Consider the following 12,548-nt stretch of genomic DNA (forward strand, 5'->3'; position numbering starts at 1 on the left):
ATGTGGACGTTGATTCCACAGGCCGAGGGTTTGGTGGGGTGTGGGGGGGGGGAGAAACGAATTCGTGGATGTTTCGCAGTAATTATGGATGTTATTATGGGTTTCAGCAGAAGAGGATTGCTGGCAGACTTTGTGCATCCTTCAGATACCTGGGGAGGACAGAGCACGGAAAGAGCGGTTAGGGTGCAAGATGAGAAAGGAAGTGGTAGTAGACAGAGAGACCACCGACCTGTCTGTGACGAGAAAGTGATAGGCCCAGAGACTCGGTTAATCGCGGAAGACTCCATTAATCTTCAAGACCTTGGTTTTCACGGCATCAATCAGAACAAGGTGTAAGGCAGGGACGAGTTTAATAAGCAAACTTTATGATGTATCCATACTTTAATAACCACATACTTCATCATGTGCAGACTTGCAGTAAAGATTGACTTCTTCCCCCCTTAATTTAAATCCTATTTTTCACCTAAATCTCCTTTCAATAGTGTTTATTCAAACGTTATTAGTGAGAATACAGTACATCGAAAGAAAACTCTTATTTTCTCTGGCACGGACAGCGTTCCTGCGTCCCCACGCAGGTAGTCGTTGGGCTTTGCGGGGCCCGGCCAGGTGCTTAGATAGATGGCCCACGCAGGTAGTCGTTGGGCTTTGCGGAGCCCGGCCAGGTGCTTAGATAGATGGCCCACGCAGGTAGTCGTTGGGCTTTGCGGAGCCTGGCCAGGCGCTTAGATAGATGGCCCACGCAGGTAGTCGTTGGGCTTTGTGGAGCCTGGCCAGGCGCTTCGATAGATGGCTGAAACGAGAACCAGCAAGTGCGTGTTAGTACTGGCTCACTGTTCCCTGGCCCTTTCGATGGCATCATGCTGAACTCCAATTATGCACAGATGAGCCCGTGTTCGAGTCAATAGTCAATAAGCGCATTGTGTGTGCCAGGCTGGGAGATGATAGAAGCGGGACCCTGCTCAGGACCCTGACTTTCATGTTCCCTGTGAATTTATACCCGGACCGAGTGACTTCCACGCGAGATGGAGCGCCCCTTGCAAAGTGGCAATCGCTCGCTGCGGCTGCGGTTTGCTCGCTTCACGGACGTTTCGAGTCATTTATCATTCTTTCAAGGCACTTTTCCTGTTGTTTATGCCGTTTGGCCTGGAAAATACAGCTGCAGTGATCGAGTGAAAATGGCTCTGCAAAAATTACCGGCGATGGGAAGCGATTGTTCTTGCGATGGCTCGAAGCTTGACACGAGCAACAAAAAGTCGACCGTGTGCAGAGGAACAAAGAACAGTTGCTGCTGAGATATTTTAACAAAGAAAGGAAACGATGGTGTGATATCAGCATTCTCGTTTGGCACTCTCGACTCGGTCAAACTGTGCGGCACCTTCTGACGATTCTACAGTTGCTACAACTCTGACTCCCTTTGGTTCAAACCAAGCTGCTCTTGAACACAAGTTTCATTTTCTGTCTCGTGGTCTTGACCCGGAACTTCTCTCCCAGTTTTGCTGAGATTTGTGCTGCCAGACAGTGATTTCATCAAAGGTGCACTAGCCAATTTCAATGTCCACAAACTATTCGAAGATACTCTGCTGGAAAGAGCCTTTGGGTCTTTTGCTTTGCTTACGGAATGCTGCCTTTTTGACCCACAATCGGAAGAGCTCAAGCCAGTAATAGCCGCAGCCAGAACTAACGGAGAGTTGTGCTGCTGTTGAAGCAGAGCTGCGATATTACTGCCAGGAAATGGCCTAGTCCAAAAAAAAAGCCTTGCAACGGAAATGGCTTTCATTTATTTTTATTCCGAACAGACCACGTATGAATTTTCAGGGCCTTGTGAGCTGACGTCACAATGAAGTCGAAACTTTTGAGATTTGTGTAGCGAGTGCATTCGTGGGTTTTCCTTTTTTTAAGTGCTTGGCATTTATAGATTTGGTGATTGAAAAGGCCGGTTCGTTTTACCCTCTCCATGCGTCGGTCACAAGTTGACACATGGGAACAGGCAACACCACCAATGAAATGTCAACAGGGCCGTAAAGGTCAGACTTTTTTTTTGGATCTCAATTTTGGATTTTGCTTTGGACATTCGTACTCTGTCCCCACAACCATCATCGAAAAAGCGAAGTACATGAGTGCAAAGAATGCTTACGAGCTTTGTTTAAGATCACAGCATTGTGATCATTGTACCTTCGATGCAAAAACATTTGGGTCTATTTATTACGTATGCCAGTATCACCTAATTTTTTGGACGCGGCCCAAAGCCTTTCCCGTACGCTTCCCACCTGCCTCTTCTCTCTCCCTCTTACCCCATCCAATCTTTTCCCCAGGTCCCAAACTTTTTTTCCATTCTCTCCCCAACCTTCCTTTCTCTCTCATATCACCCTTCCATGTCTTCCTAACCTTCTCCGTGTGTTTTTTTTGAATTTGTCACCTGCTCCGAACGATATAAATAGTTGGCTCCTTTTTAGCTTTTGTTGAAAGTTTTTTTTCATTTTTCATGAACAAGTCCTTGAAAGAACAAGAATGATCCCACTGTGGTCACAACCTGCGACACAATATAAATTTATTTATTTATTTTTAGCCTCCTCTGGTCCACTCAACTCCCTCATCCTTGCTCATGTCCCACGTGTCTATGTGGTGAAAGCTGGGTCTGAAAATTAACTAGAGTAATTCGACTGCGTGCAGTCGACGGGTATGCTTCTGCTCTCCAGCACAAACACTTGAGTATTGACATATTTGACCCTTGACCTTTATCATATCTGGGCCAAAATCAAATCAGTTAATTGCCCTGTCTAACTTTACCTTTGTACCAAGTTTCATGAAATTCTGTCCAATATTTCTTGAGTTAGGGCGTAAACAGTAAAATTTCAGAGTTTGACCTTGATCTTTATCACATCTGGCCCAAAATCTAAACACATATTAATTGCCCTGTCTTACTTTACCTTTTTACCAAGTTTGATGAAATTCTACAATTTGCTTCTTGAGTTATCGCGTAAACGAAAATCCGGACAGACGGACGGACAACCCGGAAACATAATGCCTCCGGCACCCTTGGTGTGAAGGCATAAACAATAAATCATTACCCAAGGCTCAGATGACATTCTCTAATCTGTCTCATTAACCTTGTGCCGTGTCTGTCCAGTGTTCTCATGTGCATAAATAAGATTAATAGTGATTCTGAACAGGGGTCATGTGCGTGCGTGCATGTGTGCGAGCGTGTGTGTGTGTATGTGTGTCCCTCTTTTCTGCCCTCCTGCTTTTCCATTCTCTCTGATGTAATCGACCTGTTGTTCATAAAAACCTGTACGTCATTTTTTGTTCTGGTCATTCGAGGTGCAGGACTTTAGAACGAGTGATTTGGCGTTAAAAATCCGATAACGGGCCAATTGGGAAACTCATTTAAAGCTGTTATTAAAAGAGTTGATTTGTCACAGTTATATCAGAAAAAGTTGATTCGTCACACGGTCCTGGATATTTAACCCAAATTTGGGGCTGTTCAAAAAAATTGCGCACCTTTTTTTGTTATGGAGGTGTGTACGGGCTTGATCCAACCTTGCTAATAATTTTTATTCGACATATGATTCCATTTTTTGGGGGGTCCCTCAATGTGATTAACACTCGACCCAAACAAAGCCAATGGAAATCTGACGCAACAAATCCTGCCAGCGTGTAATCATCAGAGGCCTACAGGCCTAATGTGTTCGTCCCACCAGAAAACCAAGATGGTTGCCATATCATTTTGGCTGTGTGCCATGGTTAATGGCCTCAAGTCAGGGCCGGATTTAGGCATGGGCAAGCTGGGCAGTTGCCCAGGGGCCTCCACAACCAGGGGGCCTCCACATATTTCATGAAAAAAAAAATTGTAAGGAAAATGTATTTATGAGTGCCTGAATGGTAGTTGGTAGTTAGTGGAACAGATACAAGATATTCATCTATAACAGATATAAGATATTCATCTCTCTCTCTCTCTATCGAGTGCAGCCTGTGGCTGCTGGTTGCATCATTGGTTGGGACGTGGCTATGCTGCTGATGCAGTGTCCCCCTTACCAGTACACTGGTGCTCATTTTGCCAACCTCAGAAGGATGACAGGCTGAGTCAACCTCCTGGTGTATTTTTTAATTCAGCGGCCAACAGGGCTTGAACTCAGGACCCTAGGATCCCAAGCCGCCACCCTAACCACTTAGGAAGCCGCCATCCTAACCACTAAGCCAACACCAAGCTAGATATTCATCTATAACAGATATAAGATATTCATCTTATCTCATTCTCTATTTTATATCGAAGTTCAGATTCTTTGTTCTTGAAAAATATACTTTATGGATGACTGTAAATATGTCGTCACCTTCTTAGTATTCCAAGGTAGGGTGGGCCTCCACTACTGAAGGCTGCCCAGGGGCCACCACATGTCTAAATCCGGCCCTGCCTCAAGTGACAGATGTGGGCGTGGTCCAACAGCTCTCCGACCAATGGGTGCACATTTCAAAAATCGACCTCCAACAACAACCCCAACAAGAACAAGAACAAGAACAACAACAACAACAACAACAACAACAACAACAACAACAACAACATGTAGACGTGCGCCATGTCGCAGGTAAAAAGCATGACAATATAGACAACTGCCTCTCCGTAATACTCTTCAGCTTCATTGGAAGTTTGTAATCACAAACCATCGCTCATCACACAAGTACAGAATTGGGTACTACGATAATTTCTCGCAACCAAGTTGCTTTCAACGCTCAACAGATGAAAATCTAGACAGCAACAGGAAGAGAAGGGTACCTTGTGTACAAAACCATGACTGAAAACCTACCTCACATCCATGACATGACTGAAATCACAAATCGTGGTATCACCAGTGCCAGCACTACTGTCAGCAAGGTGGATACAGGGGAAATGAGGCTGTTAAAGTCACCAGCAGACCAGGCACGCACCATTGTAACTGAAATTCAAATAAGGACACCAGCAATTCAGTTACAACACAGTGTAAGTATTAATACCAAAGACTGTACATGATAGCAATTGGTGGGACCTGTCAATTGAGTGAAAGAGTGCTGACATCATTGATTGAATCATGTTCATGTGAGTGAAATAATATATTTATTATAGATAGATGTTGAATATATTGCTGGAATTATAGATCGATTCCAGCAATCTCTGTGTGTCTGTCTGTCTGCGACCGCTGTTTCTCGACAACCACTGGTCCGATCTCATTGAAACTTGCCAGCTATATTGCTGGGGCCCTGAGAATGTGCCTTTTCAAGGTTTGATATTAATCGGACAAGTGGTTCCCAAGTTATGGCCATTTATTTACCAAACCAATGACAGGACACGGTGCTATGACATCACAATTGACGTCACAATTCTTCTTCATTAGATATGACATCACAATTGATGCTGGGGACCTGAGTATGTGCCTTTTCAAGGTTTGATATTGTTATTTTTAATCCATTTCCCAAGTGTTTCCCAAGTTATGGCCATTTATTTACCAAACCAATGACAGGACACGGTGCCTTTTTTTTTTGTTTTTGCACGTACGGCCACACACGTACGGGCACGCACTCGTAGTAATAAACCGGCATTATGTTACCTTTCATACATGCAGTTTCACAATATAGTCTTGAAACACAATGCTAAGGCTGCACTTACATTGTAAATAAACTGTATATATGATTTTTAAAACATGCTCCATTTGAATATTGTGAAGATATATTACACTGTATGTTAAATCGAGAACAAGACCTCAACCTAAACATATGTTCTAATCAAACAGCTCGGTACATGCAGTATATTCTCAGAAATACCCAGCGTGCTTGTAAAAACACGTACACGATCTTTTATTGACGAGCCGTGAAAGGAGTTAAAGTACAGACTGTTGCGCTTTCACACAGCTGTGCTTGGCTGTGATTTTTTTGATTTTTTTTTTGCAAGACTACGTGTTACATGGAAGAACACACCTGTGCTGAAATTGCTCTGCTGCACCCCACTTCGCTCTCATCAGTATGTTCTGTTGAACATGTGAAACCTTTCAAAGAAGTTGTACAAGTGATTTTTGTTTTTACAAAGTTGTACAAATCGCAACCCCAGATGTCGCAAAGAGAACGTGACTCCAATTGTAGAGTAACTGTGAATTCCATTTTCACGTTCCCATCTGAACCGATGTATATTAATTTAGTGAGGGCCACATCTAGAATATTGTGTGCGGTTTTGGTCACCACAACTTAGGAAGGACGTATCTGGCATATAGAGGGTTCAGTGTAGGGCTACTTGATTGATTCTGGGCCTTGCTACACTCAGCTATGAGGAGCGGCTGAAGGAGACAGGGCTTTAAACACTAGAAATGACAAGGTGATATGATAGAGATGTTTAAGATAATGAAGAATAGACAAAATATGAAGAAATGAATAATAGACAAAAATGAATAAAGAAAATAAGTGCAGATGAATTATTCAACAGAGTAGACAGTGATATGACCAGGGTTCATAGCCTGAGAGTAAAGAAGAGGAGAGTTAGAACTGTAGCAAGGCAGGGGGCTTTTACTCAGAGAGTAGTTAAAGCATGGAATGGTCTCCCTGGAAAGGTAGTGGCAGCAGAAACAGTAGATAAGTTTAAATTAGATTTAGATAGGTACCTGGAAGTTATGGAGATAGAGGGGTATGGGGATGTTGACAGGACTTTTAGGGAGCTTGAGCATTGGTGGGTGATTGTGTGCATGTGTACGGAGTGCTGTTTGTCGGTGTCTCTTCAAGGAGTGGTGTGGTTGATGTGGGTTTCTCACCCAAGAACTGTCTTCACCAATCCACCAACCGCCCACTCCCCAGAAAAAAAATTTACAAAAAAAATAGGTTTTGCAGTTTTTCTTTTTTTATATAAATTGGTCTGGTGTTGATGTGTAATGGACTGAATGGCCTCCTCCTGCATCTAATTTCCTTGTGTATCCTTGTATGTATCATGATGTAAGGGTACCATGAGGTTCATGATCGTATTTACTCGTTCGTACTCATCTCAATTTATCAATTTATCAACAAGTATGCTTGTAATTCACACCCAAAATCCAGATTCATTGCTCTTCACCACTCATTCCTCTTTTTTTCCTCTCTTTTCCTCTTTTTCTCACCTGTGGAACAAACTTCCTCAATCTCATTCTTCCCTCCAGGGCTTCAATATACAGTAGCTATTTACCACCATCTTGGGTCGTCCCCCATCCACAACCATAATCGTTTTCTACCCTCATTAACCTCCCCAAACCCAACTCTTTCCAGATTTCGAGTTTTCCTTCCTGAGAGTTTGCTTTTGTAGCCATCCTGTCCACCCCATGCGTGCTCCACTACCCCCTCATTCTTCCCCACACCTCTTATTTCACACCTATTCTCCCTCTATTTTGTCCCTGAATCCTGCCGTTGGTGTGATTCATCCCTCCCCCTTCTCTTTCTGCTGTTCTTTAAAAAAATAATGTCACATAAATTGCCCATAAGGTATAAAAGGGGGTTAATTTGTTAGTTATTTCTTAATACTCGACTTTCAAAATGGCATGATCCACCCCAGATTGCTCGGTGCGCACGTGAAGAAACCCTTAGTAACAGAGCCCATTGTGTCGTGCTGGATGTGCATCATATATGCCAGATAAGGATTGTTGCATGAAACAGCCAACCAAGTTTTTATAGAAGCCGACAATACTTGGAAATGTATGTGTGAGAAAGGGGTATGCCTCTGCATAACAAAATATTTGGAGAACTTTCTGATCAACTCACCCAAAAAGTTGATATATTGCATCCCGTACTGCAAAATCTCCCAACAATGTCGGACTGTGAAAGGCCCAAAGGTTCCTAGATTGGCACGTTCTATCCAAACCTTCATGCTTCTTAACACCAATGGGAAGGGCATGTCTGGGGCTAGTCGATGGACGAGGTATTAATCATGTTTGGGGCCACAAGAGAAATTATCGAAATTTTTGCATCCATTGGTGAAAGGAGAGGCGTCCGTGTGTGTGTGTGTGTGTGTGTGTGTGTGTGTGTGTGTGTGTGTGTGTGTGTGTGTGTGTGTGTGTGTATGTATTATAACCATGGCCACTGCTAGATAATTGTATTAACAGGAAATGCTACGAACACGACTCCTCTCATCCATAGATATTCCTCATATTTGCTGTTTCCGTGAGTCCAATTTGCATCCAGGAACATAAAGATTATGGTTACCCATTTTGGAATTGCCACTCGATTGTCTAGTTGCTGAAAATTATGTTTTAACGACGATTTGAATTACAGATTTTGTGCGAATGGCAGGTTAAAAGTTCTCGACGAGCCGAAGCAAATCTGTGCAAACACACATGCAGCGCATCCGCAAAAGGCCTGATTTAGCATTTATACATTTCGAAAGTCACGTATTCCCCTGGCAGCCCAGCTGTCTTGACAGACTCCATAATCCTTTCACCTCCAGGAACGGAAGACCCAGACACAAGACAGCAACAACAGAGATCTGTGCGTGCTTCACCTTTTATGCTGGTGGATGGACTAACGTCCCTTGTGTAACTTTCAACTTTTATAACCTTTGATGTACACATGATATAAACAAATTCTAAATGGCATATCAAAGCATTATTACCTCCTTTTGGACAGATTCGGATGAAACTTAGTGGACAGGTTAGGTGTGTGACAAGCATAAATTGATTTGATTTTGGTGAAGATCCGGATCTGGATATGAGAATTTCTAAAGTCATTCTTTACTATTGAGAGATAGGCTAAAAACTACATTTTGCACGATATCTCAAAAAGTTGTAGACGGGTGATGATAAAACTTGGTGCATGAGTTGGGTAGGTGATAAGAACAAGCTGATTAGATGTTGGTTCAGGTCCAGATGCAGGTCAGGCCTTTCAGTGGGATACAAAACGTAAACTATTCAGTGTGGTAGAGGCATTCCCTCTTCCCAGTGCCGTTCTAATCCATCAAGTTTCGTTAATGTAAATTATGTTATTGCTGTTGTTAAAAATACACAATTCCTCTGGGTTTCTTGACGAGTTGACATTTTCTGATGAGAGCATTTCTACATCAGTGGTAAAGTCAACTCTCATGTAAGAACATGAGAGTTCTTACAAGAAGGGTAAGTTACTGAGTAAAATATTCCATGAGAGTTCTTACATTATTATCCTTGCAGACAGAACAGCGGAACATCCAATTACCACATTTGGAGGACAGAAAAACCTCAAGAAGTCCGGTAACATTGAAGAGACTCACCAAAAATCAATGTCTGGTCTTCTCTCAGGGAGTCACGCAACGTTGGTCCTTTCCTTTTGTGGAAGAGATAAACAGTCACCGATGAACATTACTTTGCAATGTTGAAGAATATCGTTGTTCCCATACTACGACGATTACATTTTTCACGTAATCATCTTGTACCAGCAAGACGAGGCTTCCTACCACTATGTTTCAAAGCTTCAAATGTGTGATGTTCTTGATTAATGTCTTCCCACACATATGGATCAGTAGATGTGGACCAATTGCTTGGCCACCTCATTTTCCTCACCTGTCCCCAATGGATGACATTTTATGCAGCTGTGTATGTAAAACTGTTGTTCATTAATCAAAACCACATTCTTTGGACGTACTCAGGGCTATTATCACAAATCAAGTTCATTAAATTACTCAGCAGTAACTGGAGAATGTTTTCAACAAGTTAAAAAATCGGATTGAACGATATATTACAAAAGGTGGCGCTTATGTTGAAGTCTAAACTGTATCTGTATCGAGTGATCTAATCGATACGATTACTGTATCGAGTAAAAACTTTATGAATTATGCAACAACAGAGTGATCTATGCACCATTTGTAGTTTGTTTCAATAATTTGTACAACAAAGGTTATATTAGTTCAAATTTGTACAATGATTCTATCGACACCTTGTGCAGTATGTACACACATTGAAGTCCACCATTGTTTTTGTCCTTCACGTGATTCGCGTACGAGCTCTTCTTCCATGAATCTTAGAATATTTTCGAGAATGGTTGAAGATAAAAAAAATTCCAAAAAAATTGCCAGAATTCCAAACTGGCTCTGATTTAGATTTTTATATTAAAAAAAATCTTACATTTAAAAAATGCACTGCTAAACAGTCTTGTTGCAGAGGTTGCCATGCCTGCAGGCCATGTGATGTAAATATGCATTTCACAACCAATCAGGGACCCACGAAGGCAAGGAAAGGCTGCCTCCACAGAAATGACTGAGAAATGTATTGAAGTTGCATATGCAGCTTGACGGCAGTGCATTTTGTTCTCGGGGCGTGAAATGAAAATTTTAGTAATGATCAGCTTTTAGAATGCCCAGTTTTTGAAGTTTGGGTCTCTTCAATGTTAAAATGTATCTATTTCAATTAAATTCTTGCAAAGAGATGCCATCTAAATATTTTGACCAATACCATCCCCATTGAACACCACCATACCTCCCTTTCTAGTACTCTCATCTCCTTCATCACCTCTTATGCTTTGCTCCAACCTCCTTAGATCCTCCCATACTCCCTTTGAAATTAACGACATGCAAGGACCTCAGTAGATAGACGACACGCATGCCTTCTGTCAATTATGCCTGTTTGATTCTGTGCTCCATTGTAATGAACTTGTATGACAAATTTCATCTATTTTAAGGGAAGGTTGAGCTTTCATGATGGCCTAGAGGTATGCATGCTCACCTCTAAGCCGACTAGCCTGAATTTGAATTCCGACCCAGTGATAAACTCATGGTGTTTCAGAGGTAGGGTGATCCATTAATGTGTGTGCCGTCCCTCCGATGGACGTTAAGCTGGACGCCCCATCTGCTGGCACCAGTTGGTGGATGCTAAAGATCCCACGGTGTCCTTCATGAAGAGTCGTCGAGCTATTGCCAGTACTCTAAATAAATTCCAATCTCCAGCCATAACTGCTGCTGGGAAGGCAATGACAAACCACCCAGTGTAACCCTTGCCAAGGAACTGCTTCGGCAATACAGATGCTCTGTAACAGAGTATGGTACATCAGAATCAGAAGAAGGATAAGTTACTGAGTAAAATATTCCATGAGAGTTCTTACATTATTATCCTTGCAGACAGAACAGCAGGTTTAAGGTGCTCCACATTGCAGAGCCCCCTGGTGCCACCTTGAGAGGACAGTTTTCATCAGATTTGACTACAACGTGAATCGCACCTGCGTCGAGAGTGAGACTTCTCACGTTCTATAAGATGTTTGATAATGTTATGTGTAGTTGTTGACAGATAATTGCTAAGAGCTGCTGTGTACCATTGCAATGCCAGGTGGCAGATATGATTGTCTTGCAATTCATAAACCTTTTGTCCTCAGGGATACATTGAATGCTTATCGTACACCCTGTTGAAATGTAGCTCCTTTCACTGGCAATATTCACATCAATCTTGATTACGTTCCCCCAGCCACCCGTCGTTTCAACCCCGTAATATGCCCCATCGCCCATGCGTGGAAGCTTAACATCATTTGTTGCCTTTTTGAGAAGAGGGCTGTGGGCCAGCGATGGTGACATGATTTATTCCCACCATTACTTGCTGTCAGCCCAGGTCATTATCTGCAACAGGAATATTGTGGAACGGTGTGCGGAACAATTTTGCCTGTTAATTCGCACAGGCCAAATTAAATGGTTACAACTATGACCATGCGCCATACGATGTCTTAATCTCGAGAATACATCGAACAATTCTCGGATATCGGATTCCATGTGGAAAGGTAATGGTTCTGGTTGCTACAAAAGGATTGGATGTAAAGATGGCAAAAGGTGATTGAAACTTGCAATTATTTTATGCTCTCCTGAAAACACTGAGCATTGACCCTTATTGAAGGTATTGCGAAAAGGATTTGAAATATAATGAGTTAGGCTAAATCCAGGCATTTGACAAAGGTCATTTAGCCCATCGTCTCTGTGTCACATTCACATTGAAGCATTTACACTTGTCATTCACAGGAAAACAAATAGAAACTAGAATGGCAGTCGGTTGGGCACATACCTCCGCCAGGCTGAACAGTTTACGTTTTGTATCCCACTGATAGTTCAGATCTGCATCTGGACCTTAACCAAAATCTGATCATCTTGTTCTTATCACCTAACTAACTCATCCAGCAGGTTTTGTCATAATCCGTCTAAAACTTTTTGAAATATCGTACTATATATCGTTTTTGGCCTGATCTCTCAATTATGAAGAATCACTTATTTTGTGTTGTTGTTTTGTGTACAGTCGCGGAAGAGCTTGTACTCGTACACTGAACGGATCAGGACACAACAGGACAGAAGGAACAGCAAAGAAAGAGGGGGTATGGGGGGGGGGAGACACCAACAGCAGAGCCGAAGGCGAAGACACAGGAAGGCAGACTAACAATGGGTGTAGTAAGGAATGGGAGCAGGAGAGGATGCATGGGGTGGAAAAGATGGAAACAAGGGAGTTCTCAAGAGGAAAAACTGGATTTTTTTTATGGAAGAGGGATTGTCATGGGAGGGGGGGGGTAACAAGGGTAGAAAAGATCATGGTTTTGATTTGGGGATGATCTGAGATGATGGTGAACAGCTGTCTTGAAGACCT

General features: G+C 42.5%; 1 long non-coding RNA gene across 1 annotated transcript in view; it reads right to left on the reverse strand.

The window, feature by feature from the left end:
* LOC147015766 (uncharacterized) overlaps window positions 1-10,975 on the reverse strand; it is a 19,987-nt gene extending 9,012 nt beyond the window's left edge. Inside the window, exons 1-2 of the long non-coding RNA XR_015049835.1 lie at window positions 9,215-10,975; window positions 4,800-4,928 (exon numbers count right to left, since the gene is read on the reverse strand). This is a non-coding gene — a long non-coding RNA (uncharacterized LOC147015766). The remainder of the gene's footprint in view (window positions 1-4,799; window positions 4,929-9,214) is intronic.
* Between the last annotated feature and the right edge of the window lie 1,573 nt (window positions 10,976-12,548).

This window comes from Eptatretus burgeri, chromosome 12 (assembly GCF_056783735.1).
Source record: "Eptatretus burgeri isolate ZD-2024b chromosome 12, Ebu_testis_v1, whole genome shotgun sequence".
In the NCBI taxonomy this organism is placed as follows: Eukaryota; Metazoa; Chordata; class Myxini; order Myxiniformes; family Myxinidae; genus Eptatretus; species Eptatretus burgeri.